This window comes from Eubalaena glacialis, chromosome 3 (assembly GCF_028564815.1).
Source record: "Eubalaena glacialis isolate mEubGla1 chromosome 3, mEubGla1.1.hap2.+ XY, whole genome shotgun sequence".
Taxonomy (NCBI): Eukaryota; Metazoa; Chordata; class Mammalia; order Artiodactyla; family Balaenidae; genus Eubalaena; species Eubalaena glacialis.
The window spans coordinates 111,730,332-111,755,050 of record NC_083718.1 but is presented as its reverse complement, the minus strand read 5'-3'; the positions used below and the strand labels follow the sequence as shown (position 1 = coordinate 111,755,050).

General features: G+C 40.1%; 1 protein-coding gene across 1 annotated transcript in view; it reads left to right on the top strand.

Moving 5' to 3' along the window:
• The window catches only part of ABCD3 (ATP binding cassette subfamily D member 3), a 176,920-nt gene that overhangs the window by 24,150 nt on the left and 128,051 nt on the right, over positions 1 to 24,719 (top strand). Inside the window, exon 3 of the mRNA XM_061183856.1 lies at positions 10,648 to 10,687. The gene's annotated coding sequence lies outside the window, so the exon portion shown is untranslated. The remainder of the gene's footprint in view (positions 1 to 10,647; positions 10,688 to 24,719) is intronic.

Below are 24,719 nucleotides of genomic sequence, written 5' to 3'. Positions count from 1 at the left end.
GCCACGGTCCCCACTTCTCCCCAGCACCCACCACCCAGTTGGCTGCCTTCAGCAGGTGCATTCTTGCCTGGCCCTTGGCTCCTGAATGGATAGATGGACGGAGGAGGGCAGAAAGGGACAGAAATGAGGCCAGAGATATTTTATTTATTTAATTTATTTTTTTAAAAAAAGGCTGCAATCTTTTTAAAGTAAGTTATTTATTTATTTACTTATTTATTTATTTTTGACTGTGTTGGGTCTTCTTTGCTGCGCAGGGGCTTTCTCTAGTTGCGGCGAGCAGGGGCTACTCTACGTTGTGGTGCGCAGGCTTCTCATTGCAGTGGCTTCTTGCTGTGGAGCACGGGCTCTAGGCTCGCGGGCTTCAGTAGTTGTGGCACATGGTCTCAGTAGTTGTGGCACACAGGCTTAATAGTTGTGGCTCACGGGCTCTAGAGCACAGGCTCAGTAGTTGTGGCGCACGGGCTTAGTTGCCCTGCGGCATGTGGGATCTTCCCGGACCAGGGCTCGAACCCATGTCCCCTGCATTGGCAGGCGGACTCTTAACCACTGCGCCACCAGGAAAGTCCCAAGGCCAGAGATATTTTAGAATTTAGAATAAGAAAAGGTGTCATTTCAATCAGTGGGACAGGAGGGATATCTCAAGAATGGTTGAGGTAGACCGGCCCCTCAGAGAGCTGACAGCAGCAGGAGCTGGCCTGCGGGAGGGGCCCGGCGTGTGCACAGGGCAGCAGGGGTTCCTCTTCGGCTCAGCCACCTCAGTGCATGGCCCCCACCCCACAATGTCACCTTTCCTGAGAGGTCTCCCCAGCTACCCTCTATAGAATAGCAGTCCCCCATCATTTTCCAGAGTTCTTACCCTACCTACTTATTTATGTGTTTGTTTATTTTCTGTCTCCCCTCCCTGACAGCAGGGACTTTATCCATTTTGTCCTCGGCAGTATTGCCAGGGCCTAAAAGAAGATCTGGCACACAGTCTTGAATGAATAAACACAAGCTGAATACCTGATAGAAGAGTCAAGTTCCCTTTCCTCTCTCCCTAGCACGCTCTATATGTCCCAGCTATGGGATATGAGTGAGATTTTCCTACCTCTAGGTGCTGAGGAAAGGGAGGATTTGACTGGCTTGGAAGCCCCCTCCTCTTGGCAGCAGTCATTGTCTCAGAAGTGGGCACCTCCACAAGTCATTGGCTCAGAAGTGGGTACCTCCACAAAGCAAACAGGGCAGACAGTGGTTGGGTCAGGGCTGGGAAGGTGGCTCAAGTTGGTCTGATCCAGCCAAAGCTCCTTAGGCTTTGTGCTTAAGGAACGGGAAGCTCTCCGTTCTCTGCGTGGGCATGACTTGCCTTGATAAGAGTGGAATGGCTGCGGGTACTTTGTTAACAGGAGAACCCCCTGCTTGAGGACCAGGTCCGAAGCTGAGCCAAGAGCATGATAGACAAGCAGAGCCAGAGCCCCTACCACAATGTAAACCTCTCCTTCCAATCCTGTCAGATCTTTACAATTTCTGGACTCTTTGTTTTGTGAACTAATGAATTCCATTATTGTTTAACTCAGCTCGAGGTCAATTTTTCTTTTTTGTGTATCTAAAGCATCTTAACTAATACACTGTCCTTAAAACACTACCATGCCATGATGATGTTTTGAGAAGGACATTGATAAATTAGAATATTTATTACCAAATGAATGAATTCACCCATCAAGTATTATGGAGTACAACTACTTTAGAGAGTGACCTAATGATAAAGGATATAAAACCTATCTCATTTGAGGGAAAATGGTAAGAAACGGGGAGTGGTTAGCCTCAAGATGAGAAGACTTAGAAGGACCATGATGGATGTCTTCATAACATGTGTAGTCGAATGTATTTGAAGGGGGTGACACATTGAGACGTGGATTTAGCTCAGACCTGCTGGAATACAAGATATCTTAATTCTCTTTCAGATGCCAATCCCTTCTTCTAAGACACCAAAAGAAAATATAGTCACTGAGAAGAAAGCAAGGAAAAACAAAATCTTGCAGTTAGCTTGGACTTCAACTCTAGACCACCGGTGTTTTCTCTCAAAAGAGAAGAGCTCTTACCTAAAGTAGCCTGGCCTGGAGAGGCTAAGATCAAGACAGGACAGAAGGCCTCCTCTGGTTCCTTCCACTCTAAAGCCCAAACCCTTGTTGTGAGTCTTATTACTCCAACAGGAAGAGAGGATACGCATGCCCGTCCAAGCCAGATGGGGAGCCCAATGCAGGAGTAAAAAAGGCTTATCTTGATCTATGTCTTATCCTCCCCCTTTCCCTTTTTGAGCCTTCAGATGGATCACAGCCTTGATCAATAGTACAACTGCAACGTCATGAGGGGCCTTGAGCCAGGGGTACCCAGCTAAGCCATGCAGGGATTCCTGCCCCGCACAAACTGTGAGAAGATAAATTTTTGCTGCTTTTAAGCTGCTAAGTTTCTGATGTTTCAGAAGATAATTTGTTACACAGCAATAGATAACCAGCACAAATGGGTACATAAAATTCCCTTATATAAATTCAGGTTATTATTTCCAACTTTTCCCACTTGCAATATGGCATTGAATATCTTTGTATATATAGTCTTATGAATTCCTGAAAGTAACTGTGTAGGATAAATCATTAGACATGGAATTGTTTACTCCTATTTTGAAGTACAATACTGTCAAATTATCCCCCAAAAATGTTGTACACCAATTCATACCCCCAATAAAATGCGTCTGAGTGTGTCCTTTGCCCCATAACCTTGCCAATACCAAGTCTTATAGATCTTTACCATTTACCAATTTGAAAGGGAAAACAATATCATGTATTGATTGCTTCCCCCATGCTGACCTCCTGCCCAGGGCTTTACATACCTTTTTCCATTTGATCCCTTCCATTTAACTCCATGATACAGGTGCTATTATTACTCCATTTATTACCCCAGTGATGAAAACAAGACCTGATCAAGATTCCATAATAAAGTAGTAGACCAGGTAGTCTCAGGAAGTCTGACTTCAGAATCTGAGCTTTTAATGACTGGTGAGATTGAGCCTACATCATGTGGCCAATAGGCCCTTAATATTTTTCTCTGTATATTTCATTTTCATATTCTTTCCTTCAGTGATGAATATCTTCTGTTTGCCACTCTTCCCCTTCTCCATTCTGCTCTCACCCTAGAAATTTGACCTCCATGGGTTTCATCAACATGGCCCTGGTGCCCTTTGGCTCCCTGCTGGGTTCAGCCAGTGGAGAGGCTGGCAGGAGATTGGAGGTGGGAAGGGAATAAAGTCAAAGTGTTTACTCCCTTGGCCCTCTACTGGGAGGTTGCCTCTGACAGGCTGTGTCTTCAAAACAGAGTTCATTGCTCTTCTAACCTGACCCTCTCTCAGTCTGGGTTTCTGTAACATTTCCCTCTGACTTTTCACACAGAAAGGGTTATCTGATAACTGCACTGGTTGTTCCTAACTTTACAAGTAGTCCCTTACAAATGAACACTCCTCACTTTATCCTGTTTTGTGCATGCTATCATTTTCAGTTCTCTGTTATGTTGTCTTTTCTCACTGAATTAGAGGTACTTTCTCTATATTGAGATCATAACACTTTGCTTATCACTTGGTGTGGAACATCTATCCCAGCTTGTTGCTTCTTAGTTTTCCTTAATATAGTTTTTGTGTAAGTTTTATATCCTTACCCAAAGCTCCACTCTAGAAAATGTGGCCTTGACCTTGACAAATCCATTGCAACTTGCTTCCCCCATGTTGGGGCAAATTAAAATGTCTACAGCCTGATCCACCTGTGGCCCAAATATCATCTTCCTCTCCTTAAAAAGTTACTTCCTTTCGCAAGTATTTGGAAAGGTTTTATCTTGTGCTCCACCTGAATTGTCTATCAGGAGCTGTTTGTTCTTCAAGGTCACGTGCTTCCCTCTGCTCCCAGCTCTGCTGGGGACCTCAGGAAATCTCACAGCTGCTCCCTGCCTGGAATTCCTAGGCATAGTCCCTCCCCTCAGTGGGTCCCTCCACTTGCACCGGTGGAGGTGTGAGTGTGGGGCAGGCCACACTTTATCATACACTCCCTTTATTTTCTAAAATACCATCACACAAGCCAGTACAGATGATCAGACTGTGCTTTGTGGGCAAGAGAGGAGAAGTGGGGGGTGGATTTCCATTAAGGTGAAGGGAGTTATAATACAAGGTGGTGGAGGAAGGGGATTAAAACTGAGGGTTAAAAGTGATTTTTCCAAGAGTCCACTTAGGAAGTTAAGTTATTCATAAAGAGTGCCTCATGGGCATGCCTGGTCTCTAACATCACTCCCTATCTTTGCATCTTTCTTCTAATCTTTTTCTAACCTCTTTTCCATGTATTCCTCTCCTCATTTCTCAAAGAAACCCTGCTACCTCTCCACAGGGTCAGTCTTGCCCCAGAATTCTTTCCCTACCTCCACCGGCAAATCTTGTTCAGCACATCGAAGGGAGAGCGCGGGCCTAGCAGCATACACCACGGGAGTGATCTGTTGCCTTTGCAAGTTCCCCAGAGCTGTAGGGGGCGGGGTTCAATACTCCAACCCCACCCAGGAGTCTGGGTGGGCAGCCAAGCCCAGCCTCCTTTGGTGGTCCAACCTGGAATACGCGGCACACCCATCTTCATTTTCCCATGATTGAATGTGTGCATTTCTTTCCTTAGTCTCGCGTTATCAGATTGTGTCCCCTCGGGCTTCACCAATAGGAAATGGGCTCTAAATGGCTACTCCCTTAGGCAGACACTCCACAGCTGCTTTGATAGCACCTCTTGTGAAAAGATGGGATTTCGTTTTTTAACCGAGCCCACCCTGGCCCTTAGCTTGGGGAAAAGGAGAGAGGAAGGCTTAGGGAGAAGAGGGGGAAGGCGAGTGGATAGGGAGAGGAACATTCTACTCTGTCCCTTTAAAGGACAGCAAGACCAACAGTCAGAGTCTAATAGTTTTTGCTACAACAATAGAACAGGACACTTCGGGCAGTAAGCTCCCTCTCCTCGGGAGGGTGAGCTTAGACAGAGGTCATTATAGAAGGATGACATAGGAAAGATTCCTGTCTTTTTAGGAGAAAACACGAAGTCTTTCTCTTCCCGTAGCCTTTAAATCAGCTCTATACTATTTAAGATATAAGTGTGAAGTCCAAGTTGGACTTAGCTGACTATCAAGGAGGAAAAAATTGCTAAGGGAAAGGGAGTCAGGGACCTGCGGGTCGGGGAGACATACTAACAGGTTGTGTCACACTATTGAAGGGAGAAGCTGTCGGGGTGTGTGTGTGTGTGTGTGTGTGTGTGTGTGTTGCTCAAAGCTAGACCCTGGTAGGCTGGGCTGAGCAAAAAGATTCGTGGAGAGGTGGAGAGAGGGAAGAGGTGTCTTGCTGTCGAGATGAGGGCCAAAGAGTAAAGTCCTCAGATAACCTGGGGAAGCCATGCACTTGTGTGCTTTGTGGATACTCTGGAGAGGAAGATGATCTCCATGGCCTGGGCACGCAGGGCCGGAGCACAGAGAGAAATCACAGGGGTGTGTACAATACGAGGCTACAAAAATTACCTCAGCTAGGGAGTAGGCAGGGGGACTAGATGGAGGCAGTTAATTTTTTAAATCAGCTTTATTGAAGTATAATTTATGTACAATAAAAGTCACCCTGTGGGAAGAGGGAATGGGGATTTATTGCTTAATGGGGACAGTGTCTTTTCGGAGTAAAGAAAAACTTTTTGTGATGGTTGTGCAACACTGTGAAGATAAATAATGTCACTGAACTGTACATTTAATGGTTAAAATGGTAAGTTTTATGCTATATATTTTACCGCAGTAAGAAAAAAAAGACACCAATTTTAAGCATACAATTTGATGAGTTTTGACAAAGGTATACGGTCATTTAACCACCATCTTAATCAAAAAATAGAAAATATTCATCACCCCCAAAAGTTTCCTTGTGCCCCTTAGGAGTAAATCCCCTTCCCTCATGGCAAACATCGTCTACTTTTTGTCACTCTAAGTTTGCCTTTTCTAAAATTTCCTGTAAATGTAATCATAAAGTATGTAGTTCTTTTATGTCTTGCTTCTTTCATTTAACATAATGCTTTTGAAATCCATCCATATTGCTGTGTGAATCACGAGTTTGTTTCTTTTTATCGCCAAGTGGTATTTCATTGTATGGATGTTCCACACTTTGTTTATCCATTTCCCAGTGGACGAATATTTGGATTGTTTGTCGAGTTGTTTTAAATGCCAGCATGGATTAAATGCTAAGCTCCTGAGGAAAGAGGTTTCACAATCACACAAGGATGAGATGCAAACGCTGACTACATGTGGTTATGAATCAAGGTCCATAGACAAATCCTTTGCATTTCTTATGACAGCTTAACCTCTTGAACCATGGCCTGCAAATGATTGTCAAATCTCAGATTTTCCAGTTCCTTAGTTCTCAGATTTTATTCTGAGCCATGCTCCACGTGGGTAGCTCTGCGGCTGGGGGTCTATGTTGACAGGCTCTAAGAACACTGTGTAGCAGCAAAGACATTCTCCTGTTGGGACTTTCTACATTACTTCCCTAGTAATTGCGTGGAGATCCAAGGAGAAGTGTGCCAATAAAAGTTTTACACCATATTATATATGACATAATAAATTTTGTTTTATATAATGTGATATAGAATTATATCACTTACCTACATACCTGATGCTCTTATTCTTACACAAGAAAACATTTCATTATATGTTCACAAAGTTATCATCATTTGTTCAAAATTACTTTTTTTTTCCTATTCCTTCCCACTCACAGACTCCATAAATGACTCCCTCCCCCGGCTTTGGTGTCTCAAGAAATGTCTTCAGACTCTACCTGCAGGTACCTGGCCTTTAGGGGTCCTTGGCTGGGATCTGGTTTTAGAGTTTTGCTGTGACACCTCACCCTAGTTCCCACCTCCAGCCTGTCCTATGAACTAGACATTTTAGATTGAACTTTTTTTTGCAGAGTGGCCTGGGATGAGAGGAAGTCCAGTAAGCTCCTTGCCTGTTCTGGCCTTCGGCCCCAGGCGCCAAATGGCAAACCTGGCTCCCTGACCCTCTCCACCTCGTAGATTTTCTTCAGCTCTCTGTTGAGAAGCTTGTGGCATTTAATGGAAGACTCCTCAGGCTTGGACTCCATCTTCCAGTGGCCCCAGAAAGGACTTAATCACCCAGTGATGAAATGTCCAAGATCCCATAGCCTCCTGCTATGGTCCTATGCTGGCCAAAGGGAGAACCCATCCACCCTGGCCTGGGCTGCTCCTCCTGTGAAAAGTCACCAGCAACATCTTTAGTTTTCTTTCTCCTACAGATATGCTCAAATCAGGACTCACAAAATTTGAGGCTGGAAGGAAGGATAGTGCAGGGTTGGTGACCATGACGGAAATCTGTTGTTTTCCTCGGCCTAGTATCACTCTTGCTCCCGTCTTTTGATAGTGACACTCCCATTCTTTAGGGAACTGTTCCCTCCTTATTTCTCTGTATGGTTCTGGTATAGGGACCAGTCCTAATGCCCTACCCCACACCCAAGCCCCACATGCAGAGCAGTGACCCAGCCTGGCTGTTCAGAGCTGTTCCCTGTGATTCTTTCTCTTCCCTCACTCATAATGGAGATGTTAGATGTGATCCCAGAATTCCTAGCAACCGTGTCCCCCACAGTATGGAGAACATTGAGAAAATGAATCTTATAAGCAGGGAACTGTCTTGATTTTTCTTTGGGCACTCCCCCTTCACAATGAATGCAGTCTTGGTTCAATTATCTGTTAAGATCCCTACTCTCACCTGCCCAAGGCATGGGTATATGATCCAATAGAGGCCAATCAGACTCTTTCACAGGAAAATTTGAATCTTGAGCTGTGTGACACAAGAATTTAAATGTTGGAGCTGGGTCATCCTAACAGAAACACCCTGGAGAGACTGTCCATTAGTTCCTAGATCTAAATCCCTAGATTTGCCCTGCTTTCTGACCTCCCAAAGACCCAATTGTTCAACTTTTTTCTTTATTTCTCTGAGCTATTACATAATTTTGTAATAAATTTCCTTTTTACTTACATTAACCAAAGTAGATTTCTGCCATTTGCAACCCCAAAACCTTTAAACTAATAAATCTTGTGTTGCCTGTTGCCTCCATCTATTAATGTCTCCCCCAGTCATCACCATTGTGGGCTCCATGCCATCTACTATTATCCCATCACCAATCTGTGATAAACAGGGTTGGAAAATAGACTATGTCTCACAAGAGATTTAGGGGGAATGCTGCGACTCAGAGAAGTAGTTGCTAAAGCTCATTTTTGGGAAGCAATTCTCCATGGATCTTTCATGTTTTTGTACATCTTGCAAGCACAAGGACTGATTATTGTTGTTATGGATTATCTTTTTAAGGATGTTTGTATAACAAACAATTTCGGAAGATAGAGACAGTGAATGTTTGCTTTTGTCCATTATAAGAGGTCTGGGTGCTCTAAACTCAGGGTTTCTCTCTTGTACCACAATCTGCCACATGTATAGGTGTCATCTGGCCTTCTTTGAATTGCCCATGGGAGCTGGGGCTTGCAAAACTGGCACAAGTGCTGAGATCTGGTTACTGCTAGTGCTGTGAGTAGCAAAATCCTTTGTCTATGATCCAGTCTTGTGTGTTCTCCCAGCATCCATGAAATTGTGGCAGGCTGGCTTAGATTATAAGGATGGTAAAATCTCAGACTCTTCACAGTTCTTGACAGTCTTGGTGACCAAAGGGGATGTAGAGAGAGAGGTGAATGAGGAAGGATGAGAACCTCATAGGCCACCTGATTTTGAGGAAGTCCCTGGGAATTAGGAGTGAACATGTTGACCAAATTTTATGATCAATCAGGCATTAAATAGTTCTCCAATGTTTTTGTTTTTGTTTTTGTTTTTTTGCCAATTAGAAGGAGGAATTGAAGGGTTGCAGGCTGAGTACTAGGAAGTAGGTTGAAGATCAACTGTGTGAAACAGTGCCTGGGGTGTTGCTAACTGTCCTCTGTGCAGGAGATTTTCTCATCAATCTGGTGGTCAGTTTCAGGTCTGCCTCCACTGTGATAATTGGTACTAATATTCACCCTGGATGGCAACAGCTGGACTGTTTTATGGCTCAGTCACTCCTACAGTCTCTCATGCCAACCTTAGACCCATTCAGACAAGAGCAAAATGTCTCAGTGTGTTTTGCAGTTGGTCCTGGCTGCTATAATGGAGCTGCGGCTCTTTGGGGGGAAACTCCCTTGGGAATCCACAGATGAGGCATTAACTAACATTTGAGTTCTTTCTGCCTGGGATTGGGTTTCTAATGCTGATGCAGGTGACCTATTGGAGAATGAGAAACTGACACAAAGAATTCTACATATATTCTTACTGTCAATTCTCAGCCCTGGAAAATTTACATTGGAACTAGATGAAGCCAAAAGGATATTTTTTTAAAATGGGGCAGCAAATACCTCAGGTTGAAGTAGTCTCTTTAAAAAAAAAAAAAAATTGCCACTGTATGAGCCAAGCCCAAGTCAGCAGAAGAAAGCAAATCCAGTGACACCAGCCAGAAAAGAATGTGGCCATGGCTGCTGAGCCAAAGAGCTCCCAAAGCCAAAGTAGGCAGTATCAACCATGAGGGTCTTTACCCACTTTAAATTGTTGAACCAGCCCAAAGCATTGCAAGTTCATTTGATGGAGCCATGAACAGCCCCCACACTGTTTGAAACTAAAAGTAAAGGCCTTACTGGCCTAGAAGGCTCATTCCCTCTGTACCCCTCCTCCCCTCTTCCCTCTCTACCCTCACCTCGGCTGCTGATAGTACAGATTTTTTGTGTGTGTGGTATTAAATTATTTTTTAATATCTGTATTGGAGTATAATTGCTTTACACCAAAGAAGACATACAGAGTACAGATATTTGATAGACCTTCCATGCTCCCTACCATCCACAGACATCTAACACTGGAATGACCTCCTCAAAAATTGACTCAAAAAATTTCTAATTCTACTTCCTTCACATTCTCCTGGTCCATGCACTTTAGCAAGGCAGTTTGGTCACCAAATGCTGCTATCCTCAGAAAGGGGTCACTTCCTCTTGGCTGCTTTCTGGGTAATGATCAGGACAAAAGGGGTGGGGGTTGATATAGACTCACTTTGAAAAACTGAGATTTTCTCCTGACCACTACTGGGCATGATATGTCTTTCTCTCCCCTAATAGCAATCCCAGGCCAGCCTGGTTGGTACACCCTCCAGATGGCAGCTCAGCCAAAATGGAGCCCAGGAGGTTCAAACTTAATTCTGATTCAGCCACCTGGATTCTGTAGTTGGATGGACTTGGTCCTAGATCATAAGGATAATTGCCACTTGGCTGATCACACTATAACCAAATCCCCCTGCAGTGGTCCACACAGGCCAATGCGGGGGCCATAATGGGTTTGTAACTTTTATTAAAATGTCCAAGTCTTGCACCTTTTTTTTCTGAATGGAAGGTCTGGGTGTGATTAGGGGATAACTGCAAAAAAGGTGAAATTATCAGTACTGCAATTGGACACACTAATTTTGAAGCAATGGAGGGCTGACAACAGCAACACTTGGGATTGGGAGCACTTTAGACCCCAAGAGACACAGAGCAGAGATGGATTTGAATGATCTTTGTTTTTCAGAATCACCCCTGGAGACTTCTTCATGAAGGAAAACCTCCTGGTAAGTTTCTCCCAAACCACTGCATGTGCGTTAGATTTTACTGACTGCTGGATCTGTCATCCTCTGCCAGATGCCTCTGACCATGATTTGACCACCATTTCCTCTAACCTTACTGAGAAGTCAATCAGAAACAACAGAGGATATCCCCAGCTCCTGTATCTTTCACAAAAAAATCTGTTAACGCCTCCAGATATTTTCCCTACCCCCGGTTTCTTAACTAAGCCATTTCCTCTGATAAGCAAATGCCACCCAGCTGACGGTGTGCACAAATGGGGCAGCTTGTACTGACTGCCCTCAGGCAAAAATAAACAAATGAAACTACATCAAACTAAAAAGCTTTTGCACAAAGGAAACTCTCAACAAAATGAAAAGGCAGCCTACTGAAGATATTTACAAATGATTTATCCAATAAGAGGTTAATTTCCAACATAAACCAAAAACTCAGTCAACTCAACATCAAAAACAAACAACCTGATTAAAATATGAGCCGAGGACCTGAATAGACATTTTTCTGAAGAATATATACAGACAGACAACAGACACATGAAAAGATGTCAACATCACTAATCATCAGGGAAATGCAAATTAAAACCACAGTGAGATGCCACCACTCACCTGTCAGAACGACTACCTGCAAAAAGACAACAAATAACAAGTGTTGGTGAGGATGTGGAGAAAAGGGAACCCTCATGCACTGTCAGTGAGATTGTAAATTCCATAGCAGCCACTGTGGAAAACAGTATAGAAGCTCCTCAAAAAATTAGAAATACAATTACCATATGATCGAACAATTTCACTTCTGGGTATTTACCCAAAGAAAACATAGACACTAATCTGAGAAGGTATACACACTCCAATGTTCATAGCAACATTATTTACAATAGCCAAGACATAGAAGCAGCCAAAGACTCCATTGATAGATGAATGGATAAAGATGATGTGGTATATGTACAGTGGAAGATTACTCAGCCACACAAAAGAGAAAGCTTGCCATTTGTAACAACATGGATGGATCTAGAGGGTATCATGCTAAGTGAAATAAGTCACACAGAGAAAGGCAAATACCATATAATCTCACTTACATGCGGAATCTAAAAAAACAAACTAACTAAACAAAATGAAAAGAGACTCATAGGTACAGAGAACAAACGGGTGGTTGCCAGAGGGGAGGGCCATGGTGGAGGGGTGAAATAGGTGAAGGCAATTAAGAGGTACAAACCTCCAGTTATAAAGTAAGCCATGAGGATGTAATTTACAGCATAAGAAATATTATCAATAATATTGTAATAATTTTGTGTGGGGACAGATGGTTAAAGGCGTTCATTTCATAATATATGCAAATGTCAAATCAATATGTAGTACACCTGAAACTAATATAATATTGTATGTCAACTATATTTCAATTTTACAAAGCAACATATGTTTAATGTAGAGAATAAAAAACACTTCATTGAAACAAAAAATATTTCTAAGATCCTACTACATTTATGCATTAGGAATGCAATACCAAACAAAAACGGACATGGTCTCTGTTCTCATGGAGTTTAGAATTGAATGGAAAGTACACAGAAGAAAAGTCATTCATTTATTCATCCAACAAATATGTGTTGAGCATCTGTTTTTATAGACAAGTGAAATTTGCTTATAATGCCAGTATTTACAATTCATTGTTATATTTTGTTAAGTTAAGTAGGCAGACAGCAGGCAGAAAGGTAGAAAGATAGATAGATAGACAGATAGATGATAGATAGATAGATAGATAGAAGATGATAGATGATAGATACATAGAGCGAGCACATATTCAGATTACGTGGACAGCCACATTCTGGGTCCCAGCTAGCCCTAAAAGAGCTGTGTCAGGTCTGAGCCCTGAATCTCTTGTTTTCCTCTGGGTCCATCTAAAATGGTTGTCTCAGGATAGCCTCATCCACCAAATGGTAGACAGCAGAAGCAAAAAGAACTACAATCCTGCAGCCTGTGGCATGAAAACCACATTCACAGAAAGACAGACAAAATGAAATGGCAGAGGACTATGTAGCAGATGAAGGAACAAGATAAAACACCAGAAAAACAACTAAATGAAGTGGAGATTCTTTTCTTCCAGAAAAAGAATTCAGAATAATGATAGTGAAGATGATCCAGGACCTTGGAAAAAGAATGGAGGCAAAGATCGAGACGATGCGAGAAATGTTTAACAAAGACCTAGAAGAATAAAAGAACAAACAACTAGAAGAATGAAAGAACAAACACACAGAGATGAACAATACAATAACTGAAATGAAAAATACCCTAGAAGGAATCAATAGCAGAATAACTGAGGCAGAAGAACGGATAAGTGACCTGGAAGACAGAATGGTGGAAATCACTGCTGAGGAACAGAATAAAGAAAAAAAGAATGAAAAGAAATGAAGACAGCCTAACAGACCACTGCAACAACATTAAACGCACGAACATTCACATTATAGGGGTCCCAGAAGGAGAAGAGAGAGAAAAAGGACCCAAGAAAATATTTGAAGAGATTATAGTGGAAAACTTACTTAACATGGGAAAGAAAATAGCCACCCAAGTCCAGGAAGTGCAGTGAGTCCCATACAGGATAAACCCAAGGAGAAACATGCCGAGACACATAGTAATCAAATTGAAAAAAGTTAAAGACAAAGAAAAGTTATTAAAAGCAACAAGGGAAAAATGACAAATAACATACAAGGGAACTCCCATAAGGTTAACATCTGATTTCTCAGCAGAAACTCTACAAGCCAGAAGGGAGTGGCACAATATATTTAAAGTGAAGAAAGGGAAGAACCTACAACCAAGATTCCTCAACCTAGCAAGGATCTCATTCAGACTCGATGGAGAAATCAAAAGCTTTACAGACAAACAAAAGCTAAGAGAATTCAGCACCACCAAACCAGCTCTACAACAAATGCTAAAGGAACTTCTCTAAGTGGGAAACACAAGAGAAGAAAAGGACCTACAAAAACAAACCCAAAACTATTAAGAAAATGGTCATAGGAACATACATATGGATAATTATCTTAAACGTGGAAGGATTAAATGCTCCAACCAAAAGGCACAGGCTTGCTGAATGGATACAAAAACAAGACCCAGATATATGCTGTCTACAAGAGACCCACTTTAGACCTCGTGACACATACAGACTGAAAGTGAGGGGATGGAAAAAGATGTTCCATGCAAATGGAAATCAAAAGAAAGCTGGAGTAGCTATACTCATATCAGATAAAATAGACTTTAAAATAAAGAATGTTACAAGAGACAAGGAAGGACACTACATAATGATCAAAGGATCAATCCAAGAAGAAGATATAACAATTATAAATATATATGCACCCAACACAGGAGCCCCTCAATACATAAGGCAACTGCTAACAGCTATAAAAGAGGAAATTGACAGTAACACAATAATAGTGGGGGACTTTAACACCTCACTTATACCAATGGACAGATCATCCAAAATGAAAATAAATAAGGAAACAGAAGCTTTAAATGACACAATAGAGCAGATAGATTTAATTGATATTTATAGGACATTCCATCCAAAAACAGCAGATTACACGTTCTTCTCAAGTGCACACGGAACATTCTGCAGGATAGATCACATCTTGGGTCACAAATCAAGCCTCAGTAAATTTAAGAAAATTGAAATCATATTAAGCATCTTTTCTGACCACAACGCTATGAGATTAGAAACGAATTACAGGTAAAAAAACGTAAAAAACACAAACACATGGAGGCTAAACAATACGTTACTAAATAACCAAGAGATCACTGAAGAAATCAAAGAGGAAATCAAAAAATACCTAGAGACAAATGACAATGAAAACACGATGACCCAAAACCTATGGGATGCAGCAAAAGCAGTTATAAGAGGGAAGTTTATAGCTATACAAGCCTACCTAAAGAAACAAGAAAAATCTCACGTAAACAATCTAACATTACACCTAAAGAAACTAGAGAAAGAAGAACAAACAAAACCCAAAGTTAGCAGAAGGAAAGAAATCATAAAGATCAGAGCAGAAATAAATGAAATAGAAACAAAGAAAACAATAGCAAAGATCAATAAAACTAAAAGCTGGTTCTTTGAGAAGATAAACAAAATTGATAAGCCATTAGCCAGACTCATCAAGAAAAAAGGGAGAGGACTCAAATCAATAAAAACAGAAATGAAAAAGGAGAAGTTACAACAGACACCACAGAAATACAAAGCATCCTAAGAGACTACTACAAGCAACTTTATGCCAATAAAATGGACAACCTGGAAGAAATGGACAAATTCTCAGAAAGGTATAACCTTACAAGACTGAACCAGGAAGAAACAGAAAATAAGAACAGACCAATCACAAGTAATGAAATTGAAACTGTGATTAAAAATCTTCCAACAAACAAAAGTCCAGGACCAGATGGCTTCACAGGTGAATTCTATCAAACATTTAGAGAAGAGCTAACACCTATCCTTCTCAAACTCTTCCAAAAAATTGCAGAGGAAGGAACACTCCCAAACTCATTCTATGAGGCCACCATCACCCTGATACCAAAACCAGACAAAGACACTACAAAAAAAATAAAATTACAGACCAATATCACTGATGAATATAGATGTGAAAATCCTCAACAAAATACTAGTAAACAGAATCCAACAACACATTAAAAGGATCATACACCACGATCAAGTGGGATTTATTCCAGGGATGCAAGGATTCTTCAATATATGCAAATCAATCAATGTGATACACCATATTAACAAACTGAAGAATAAAAACCATATGATCATCTCAATAGATGCAGAAAAAGCTTTTGACAAAATTCAACACCCATTTATGACAAAAACTCTCCAGAAAGTGGGCATAGAGGGAACCTACCTCAACATAATAAAGGCCATATATGACAAACCCACAGCAAACATCATTCTCAACAGTGAAAAACTGAAAGCATTTCCTCTAAGATCAGGAACGAGACAAGGATGTCCACTCTCACCACTATTATTCAACATAGTTCTGGAAGTCCTAGCCACGGCAATCAGAGAAGAAAAAGAAATAAAAGGAATACAAATTGGAAGAGAAGAAGTAAAACTGTTACTGTTTGCAGATGACATGATACTATACATAGAGAATCCTAAAACTGCCACCAGAAAACTGCTAGAGCTAATTAATGAATTTGGTAAAGTTGCAGGATACAAAATGAATGCACAGAAATCTCTTGCATTCCTATACACTAATGATGAAAAATCTGAAAGAGAAATTATGGAAACACTCCCATTTACCATTGCAACAAAAAGAATGAAATACCTAGGAATAAACCTACCTAGGGAGACAAAAGACCTGTATGCAGAAAACTATAAGGCACTGATGAAAGAAATTAAATATGATACCGACAGATGGAGAGATATACCATTTTCTTGGATTGGAAGAATCAACATTGTGAAAATGACTATACTACCCAAAGCAATCTACAGATTCAATGCAATCCCTATCAAATTACCAATGGCATTTTTTACGGAGCTGGAACAAATCATCTTAAAATTTGTATGGCGACACAAAAGACTCTGGATAGCCAAAGCAGTCTTGAGGGAAAAAAACGGAGCTGGAGGAATCAGACTCCCTGACTTCAGACTATACTACAAAGCTACAGTAATCAAGACAATATGGTACTGGCACAAAAACAGAAACATAGATCAATGGAACAAGATAGAAAGCCCAGAGATAAACCCATTCATCTATGGTCAACTAATCTATGACAAAGGAGGCAAAGATATACAATGGAGAAAAGACAGTCTCTTCAATAAGTGGTGCTGGGAAAACTGGACAGCTACATGTAAAAGAATGAAATTAGAACACTCCCTAACACCATACACAAAAATAAACTAAAAATGGATTAGAGACCTAAATGTAAGACTGGACACTATAAAACTCTTAGAGGAAAACATGGGAAGAACACTCTTTGACATAAATCACAGCAAGATCTTTTTTGATCCACCTCCTAGAGTAATGGAAATAAAAACAAAAATTAACAAATGGGACCTAATGAAACTTCAAAGCTTTTGCACAACAAAGGAAACCATAAACTAGACGAAAAGACAACCCTCAGAATGGGAGAAAATATTTGCAAACGAATCAATGGACAAAGGATTAATCTCCAAAATATATAAACAGCTCATTCAGCTCAATATTAAAGAAACAAACACCCCAATCCAAAAATGGGCAGAAGACCTAAATAGACATTTCTCCAAAGAAGACATACAGACGGCCACGAAGCACATGAAAAGATGCTCAACATCACTAATTATTAGAGAAATGCAAATCAAAACTACAATGAGGTATCACCTCATACCAGTTAGAATGGGCATCATCAGAAAATCTACAAACAACAAATGCTGGAGAGGGTGTGGAGAAAAGGGAACCCTCTTGCACTGTTGGTGGGAATGTAAATTGATACAGCCACTATGGAGAACAATATGGAGGTTCCTTAAAAAACTAAAAATAGAATTACCATATGACCCAGCAATCCCACTCCTGGGCATATACCCAGAGAAAACCGTAATTCAAAAAGACACATGCACCTGAATGTTCATTGCAGCACTATTTACAATACCCAGGTCATGGAAGCAACCTAAATGCCCATCAACAGATGAATGGATAAAGAAGATGTGGTACATATATACAATGGAATATTACTCAGCCATAAAAAGGAACGAAATTGAGTCATTTGTTGAGACGTGGATGGATCTAGAGACTGTCATACAGAGTGAAGTAAGTCAGAAAGAGAAAAACAAATACCGTATATTAACGCATGTATGTGGAACCTAGAAAATTGGTACAGATGAGCCAGTTTGCAGGACAGAAGTTGAGACACAGATGTAGAGAACAGACATATGGACACCAAGGGGGGAAAACTGTGGTGGGGTGGGGATGGTGGTGTGCTGAATTGGGCGATTGGGATTGACATGTATACACTGATGTGTATAAAATTGATGACTAATAAGAACCTGCAGTATAAAACAAACAAACAAAACAACTAATACTAAACTTTCTTTGGGTTATTTGTATGGAAATATGTTAATATAAATGTTTCAGACATTACATGAAATTTCTAAAAATCTTATATGTTCTGGTATAATGTTATAAGTCATAATCCTAGTTATTACTTTAAAATGTATATCTCAGAAATAACTAATTTTCTTGTCAACTGCATTATTATGAACTTTCATCAAATCTTTAACCGTGGTCATTTTTAAGTCTTTTGTCAGTTACAGACAGTTCTGGGTGTACTCTGATGCTTTTGCAAATATGTTGCTATAAAAGGGTTTCATCTTCAAGAAATTCATGGAAAAGACTCTGACAAGTACAGGTTTCTGGTACCTGACTGTACTGCTGAACTGAATGAATAAGCATTTTCAGAACTCTAATGAAAAACTGATGAACTCATAAAAGTGCTAACAAAAGATCAAGATGAAAAAAAAATTAATTACATGGGACTGAGTGAACTGATGAGGATGAGCATAATTTTTGTGACTTTCTGTTTGAATTAAAAAAAAAAAACCCAGAAGGACTCAGAGGCAAAGAATATACAAATCAATTTTCACTGCAAAGTAAAGGAGCTGTTACAGTGGAGGATTACTGGACTGAATGTCAATATTATGACATAGTATGAGTGTGTTTCATGTTTGGTAATTGCAATCATTGTTGCTTTTGTTGTGGTCATCCATGTACAATGCTTGGTGTCAGTCTATTTATCTCTTGTAAAAATAAAATACAGTGTGTGTGTGTGAAAAAAAAAAGAAAAAGAAAAAGAGGGAGAGGACTCAAATCAATCAAATTAGAAATGAAAAAGGAGAAGTTACAATAGACACCACAGAAATACAAAGGATCATAAGAGACTACTACAAGCAACTCTATGCCAATAATATGGACAACCTGGAAGAAATGGACAAATTCTCAGAAAGGTATAACCTTCCAAGGCTGAACCAGGAAGAAATAGAAAATATGAACAGACCAATCACAAGTAATGAAATTGAAACTGTGATTAAAAATCTTCCAACAAACAAAAGTCCAGGACCAGATGGCTTCACAGGTGAATTCTATCAAACACTTAGAGGAGAGCTAACATGCATCCTTCTCAAGCTCTTCCAAAATATAGCAGAGGGAGGAGCACTCCCAAACTCATTCTACAAGGCCACCATCACCCTGATACCAATCCCAGACAAAGATAGTACAAAAAAAGAAAATTACAGACTGGTGAACATAGATGCAAAAATCCTCAACAAAATACTAGCAAACAGAATTCAACAACACATTAAGAGGATCATACACCATGATCAAGTGGGATTTCCCAGGGATGAAACGATTCTTCAATATATGCAAATCAACGTGATACACCATATTAACAAATTGAAGAATAAAAACCATATGATCATCTCAACAGATGCAGAAAAAGCTTCTGACAAAATTCAACACCCATTTATGATACAAACTCTCCAGAAAGTGGGCATAGAGGGAACCTACCTTAACATAATAAAGGCCATATATGACAAACCCACAGCAAACATCATTCTCAATGGTAAAAAACTGAAAGCATTTCCTCTAAGATCAGGAACAAGACAAGGATGTCCACTCTCACCACTTTTATTCAACATAGTTTTGGAAGTCCTAGCCACAGCAATCAGAGAAGAAAAAGAAATAAAAGGAATACAAATTGGAAAAGAAGAAGTAAAACTGTCACTGTTTGCAGATGACATGATACTATACATAGAGAATCCTAAAGATGCCACCAGAAAACTACTAGAGCTAATCAACGAATTTGGTAAAGTTGCAGGACACAAAATTAACGCACAGAAATCTCTTGCATTCCTATACACTAACAACGAAAGATCAGAAAGAGAAATTAAGGAAACAATCCCATTCACCATTGCAACAAAAAGAATAAAATACCTAGGAATCAACCTGCCTAAGGAAGTAAAAGACCTGCACTCAGAAAAGTATAAGACACTGATGAAAGAAATTAAAGATGACACAAACAGATGGAGAGATATACCATGTTCTTGGATTGGAAGGATCAACATTGTGAAAATGACTACGCTGCACAAAGCAATCTACAGATTCAATGCAATCCCTATCAAATTACCAATGGCATTTTTTACAGAACTAGAACAAAAAATCTTAAAATTTGTATGGGGACACAAAAGACCCCAAATAGCCAAAGCAATATTGAGGGGAAAAAAACGGAGCTGGAGGAATCAGACTCCCTGACTTCAGACTATGCTACAAAGCTACAGTAATCAAGACAATATGGTCCTGGCACAGAAACAGAAATATAGATCAATGGAACAGGATAGAAAGTCCAGAGATAAACCCATGCACCTATGGTCAACTAATCTTTGACAAAGGAGGCAAGGATATACAATGGAGAAAAGACAGTCTCTTCAATGAGTGGTTCTGGGAAAACTGGACAGCTACATGTAAAAGAATGAAATTAGAACACTCCCTAACACCATACACAAAAATAAACTCAAAATGGATTAAAGACCTAAATGTAGGACTGGACACTATAAAACTCTTAGAGGAAAATATAGGAAGAACATTCTTTGACATAAACCAAAGCAAGATCTTTTTTGACCCACCTCCTTCAGTAATGGAAATAAAATCAAAAATAAACAAATGGGCCCTAATGAAACTTCAAAGCTTTTGCACAGCAAAGGAAACCATAAACAAGACGAAAAGGCAACCCTCAGAATGGGAGAAAATATTTGCAAACGAATCAATGGACAAAAGATTAATCTCCAAAATATATAAACAGCTCATGCAGCTCAATAAAAAAAAAAAAACAACCCAATCAAAAAGTGGTCAAAGACCTAAATAGACATTTCTCCAAAGAAGACATACAGATGGACAAGAGGCACATGAAAAGCTGCTCAACATCACTAATTATTAGAGAAATGTAAATCAAAAGTACAATGAGGTATCACCTCACACCAGTTAGAATGGGCATCATCAGAAAATCCACAAACAACAAATGCTGGAGAGGGTATGGAGAAAAGGGAACCCTCTTGCCCTGTTGGTGGAAATGTAAATTGATACAGCCACTGTGGAGAACAGTACAGGGGTTCCTTAAAAAACTAAAAACAGAATTACCACATAACCCGGCAATCCCACTCCTGGGCATATACCCTGAGAAATCCATAATTCAAAAAGACACATGCACCCCGATGTTCAGTGCAGCACTATTTACAATAGCCAGGTCATGGAATCTACCCAAATGCCCATTGACAGACAAATGGATAAAGAAGATGTGGTACATATATACAGTGGAATATTACTCAGCCATAAAAAAGAATGAAGTTGGGCATTTGTAGAGACGTAGATGGACCTAGAGACTGTCATACAGAGTGAAGTAAGTCAGAAAGAGAAAAACAAATATCGTGTATTAATGCATATATGTGGAATCTAGAAAAATGGTACAGATGAACAAGTGTGCAAGGCAGAAATAGAGACACAGATGTAGAGAACAAACGTATGGACACCAAGGGTGGGAAGTGGAGGTGGGGGGTGGGATGAATTGGGAGATTGGGATTGACATATATAGAGTAATATGTATAAAATAGATAACTAATTTAAAAAAAAAGAAAAATAATTAAATAAAATAAATTGGGTGTCTCAATCCACAGTGAGAAATACATTTACTGAACCCAATACATGTGAGCACACAAGCACACACTCACACCCGCTTATATAGATGAATTTGAAACAAAAGTTTCACAAAAGTTACCCTTAGTATAAATGATCCATACTGATACATTCTTTCTCTACTCTGTCATTGTATTAAAAAACACTGATTGTGATCCTTTAATGGTTCAACACCTATAGTTTGAAAAACATTGATCTAAACTTTGTCCAGCTTTTCTTTTTTTTTTTTCAACATCTTTATTGGAGTATAATTGCTTTACTATGGTGTGTTAGTTTCTGCTTTATAACAAAGTGAATCAGCTATACATATACATATATCCCCATATCTCCTCCCACCCTCCCTATCCCACGCCTCTAGGAGGTCACAAAGCACCGAGCTGATCTCCCTGTTTGGCCAGCTTTTCTATTTAAACCTCAAAGTCACAGAGGATCTGGTTATGCCCATTTCCTTGGACAACAGAAATAAATGTTAATCCTCTTCAGGTGGCTACATTTAGAGGCCCATGGGCCCTGTTCCCAGAATCAGGAAGTCATGCTCAGTGGTTTGAAGTGATGGACTCTCCAGCAAAGCCCCAGCATCATCCTTGCACAAGTGATTTCAAGGCACTAATACCCTCTCTTAGAGTGGGAGCCTACTTTCATTGATTACAAGTGATTTTCTGGCACAGCTGTTGCTAAAGAGAAAAAATAACATCAGATCTCTTCTGACCTCAACAACAACAATAATGGTCAGGCACTACTTTAAAAAATTATGTAGTATTTGAAATAAAAGTAGCAGTTACCTTTGGGGCATGGTGACTGGAAGGGAAGAGGAAGAAGACTTCTGTTACTTGACTTCTGGTTACTTGGGTGTGTTCAGTGTGTGAAAGTTCAGTACACACCACTTAAGCCCCAAAACATCTCTATGATCTTAAACGCCCATCAAGAACTGAATTTTAAATACACTGTGGAATATTCACACAATGGAATACTATACAGTAATGTGCGTGAAGAATTTATCATTACATACAATGGAAGAATCTCTGAACATAGTGTTAAGGAAAGATGCCAAATACAAAATAGTACGTGTTCCATGACTCCATTGACATGAGGTACAAGACATGCAAAGCTAATCTGTGCCATTAGGCATTAGAAAGGTCGGTACTTTGGGACATAATGACAGGAAGAGAGCACAGGAGTATGTCTGGAGTCAGGGAAATGTTCTGTTTCTTGATCAAGGTGCTGGTTACATGGTTCAGTGTAGCTTAAAAACTGCAACAGCTTAAAGAGAAAATAGTTACTATTTCCATTCACAGATGGGGAGTCTGAGTTTCTGAGAGTTGATGATTTGGTCAAGGTCACACATTCGTTAAGCGGCAGAGCCAGATTTCAATCCAGGCTACCTGCCTCCAGGCCCAGGTGCATAACTTCCTGAGGAATTCCCTTTACTCCACATGCTCAGCAGCATTTGGTGTTGTCAGATTTTTGGATTTGGGCCATTCTAATAGGTGTGTAGTAGTATCTTTACCACTCTAGGTAGCATATATCTTGGTATATGTTCCATCCGTATTTGAAAAGAATATGTGTTCTGTTGTTAAGTGGAGTGTTTTGTAAATGTCTGTTGTTTGATCTAGCTGGCTAATGGTCTTGTTGAGTTCTTCTGTATCCTTCCTAGTTTCCTGTCTACTTACTTGTTCAATCAGTTGTTGAGAGACGGGTGTTGAAATCTCCAACTGTAATTGTGAACTTGTCTATTTATTTTTGCAGGTCTATCAGTTTTTGCTTCACATATTTTGTAGCTCTGACATTTGTGCATGTGTTTGTTTTAATACACAGACTGTGAAGAGAGACTTAGTTAAAATAAGGACATGAACTTTGTTCTATGGAGTGATAAGCTGATATGACTATGCCAGGCACTTGGGAAGAACAAGCACTGAAAGGGCAAGGGCAAGTGCTTACTTCACTGGATAAATCATCACTTCCCAGACACCTCTCAATATTGCTATTTTCTGACTGAAATCTCTGAAATGAATCTCTTATAATAGAAGTCTCCAAGTTCTGCCATGTCATTTATTATATTATCTTTTTTTTTTTTTTTTGGCTGTGTTGGGTCTTTGTTGCTGTGCACGGGCTTCCTCTAGTTGTGGCGAGCAGGGGCTACTCTTCGTTGCGGTGCACGGGCTTCTCATAGCAGTGGTTTCTCTTGTTGCGGAGCACGGGCTCTAGGCACGTTGGCTTCAGTAGTTGCAGCATGCGGGCTCAGTAGTTGCAGCACGTGGGCTCAGTAGTTGTGGCTCACAGCTCTAGAGCACAGGCTCAGTAGTTGTGACGCACAGGCTTAGTTGCTCTGCAGCATGTGGGATCTTCCCAGACCGGGGTTCGAACCCATGTCCCCTGCATTGGCAGGCAGATTCTTAACCACTGTGCCACCAGGGAAGTCCCTATTATATTATCTTGAAATGGAGTCAGCCCCAAGTTTCTTAGTAAGGGCTCTTAAAAATGAGTTTCTAAATTTATAATTTAAACAATCAAAAACTAATAAAAGAAGTATCATTGTCATATGTTATATATAACTTTCCCCAGACTACTTCTCCTACTTCCACATAAGTATATTATCACTTACACTGAAAAAGGTATAATCCTAAAGATGTGAACACCTTTCAGAGGGGTAGATTTCCTTCCTTTCCATGTGTTGGGAAGAAATTTTCCTCTACCCTTTTAGGTTCTTCTGGCTGGTCTAAGAATTAAATTGACATAATACAAATTAACAGAAGAAAATCACATAAAAGTTTAATAACATGTATACAAGGGAGAGACCCAGGAAAACTGAGTAACTTGCCAAAATAGCCTAAACTCTCACCTTAAATACCATCTTCAGTTAAAGACAAAAGAGGATGTTGGGGGTAGGGTTTTGGGGGCTTATAGGGGAGGAACGCAATTCATATGGAGATGGAAAAGCAAATGTTTGGTAAATAAATGTTTGCTGGGCCATGTGGAGACTCTGGGACACAGCGCAGGACTTTGATCTCTAGGTCCTGCCTAGTTTTCCCACACACACTTAGCCCATATTCTTTGCAGATATCTCTGGTGATAGCTCTATTCCGAAAACAAGCCCTTTATTTAAATTCCTTGGGCAGCTAAGGGGGAGGCAAAGAGAAAGACTAAGAAAGACTTCCTGAGTCTTCTATTTTCTGATTGCCTTTGGCTCGAAAATATCTGCATGCCAAAGAGACATTTTGGGGGGGCAAATTTTTCTTTCCTATCCATGATAATGACACAATAAATGTCTTTCATACAAATGTGTATGTGCAATGTGCCATCCTTGTGACTTTTTTGCTTTCTCATTTACTATAATATTC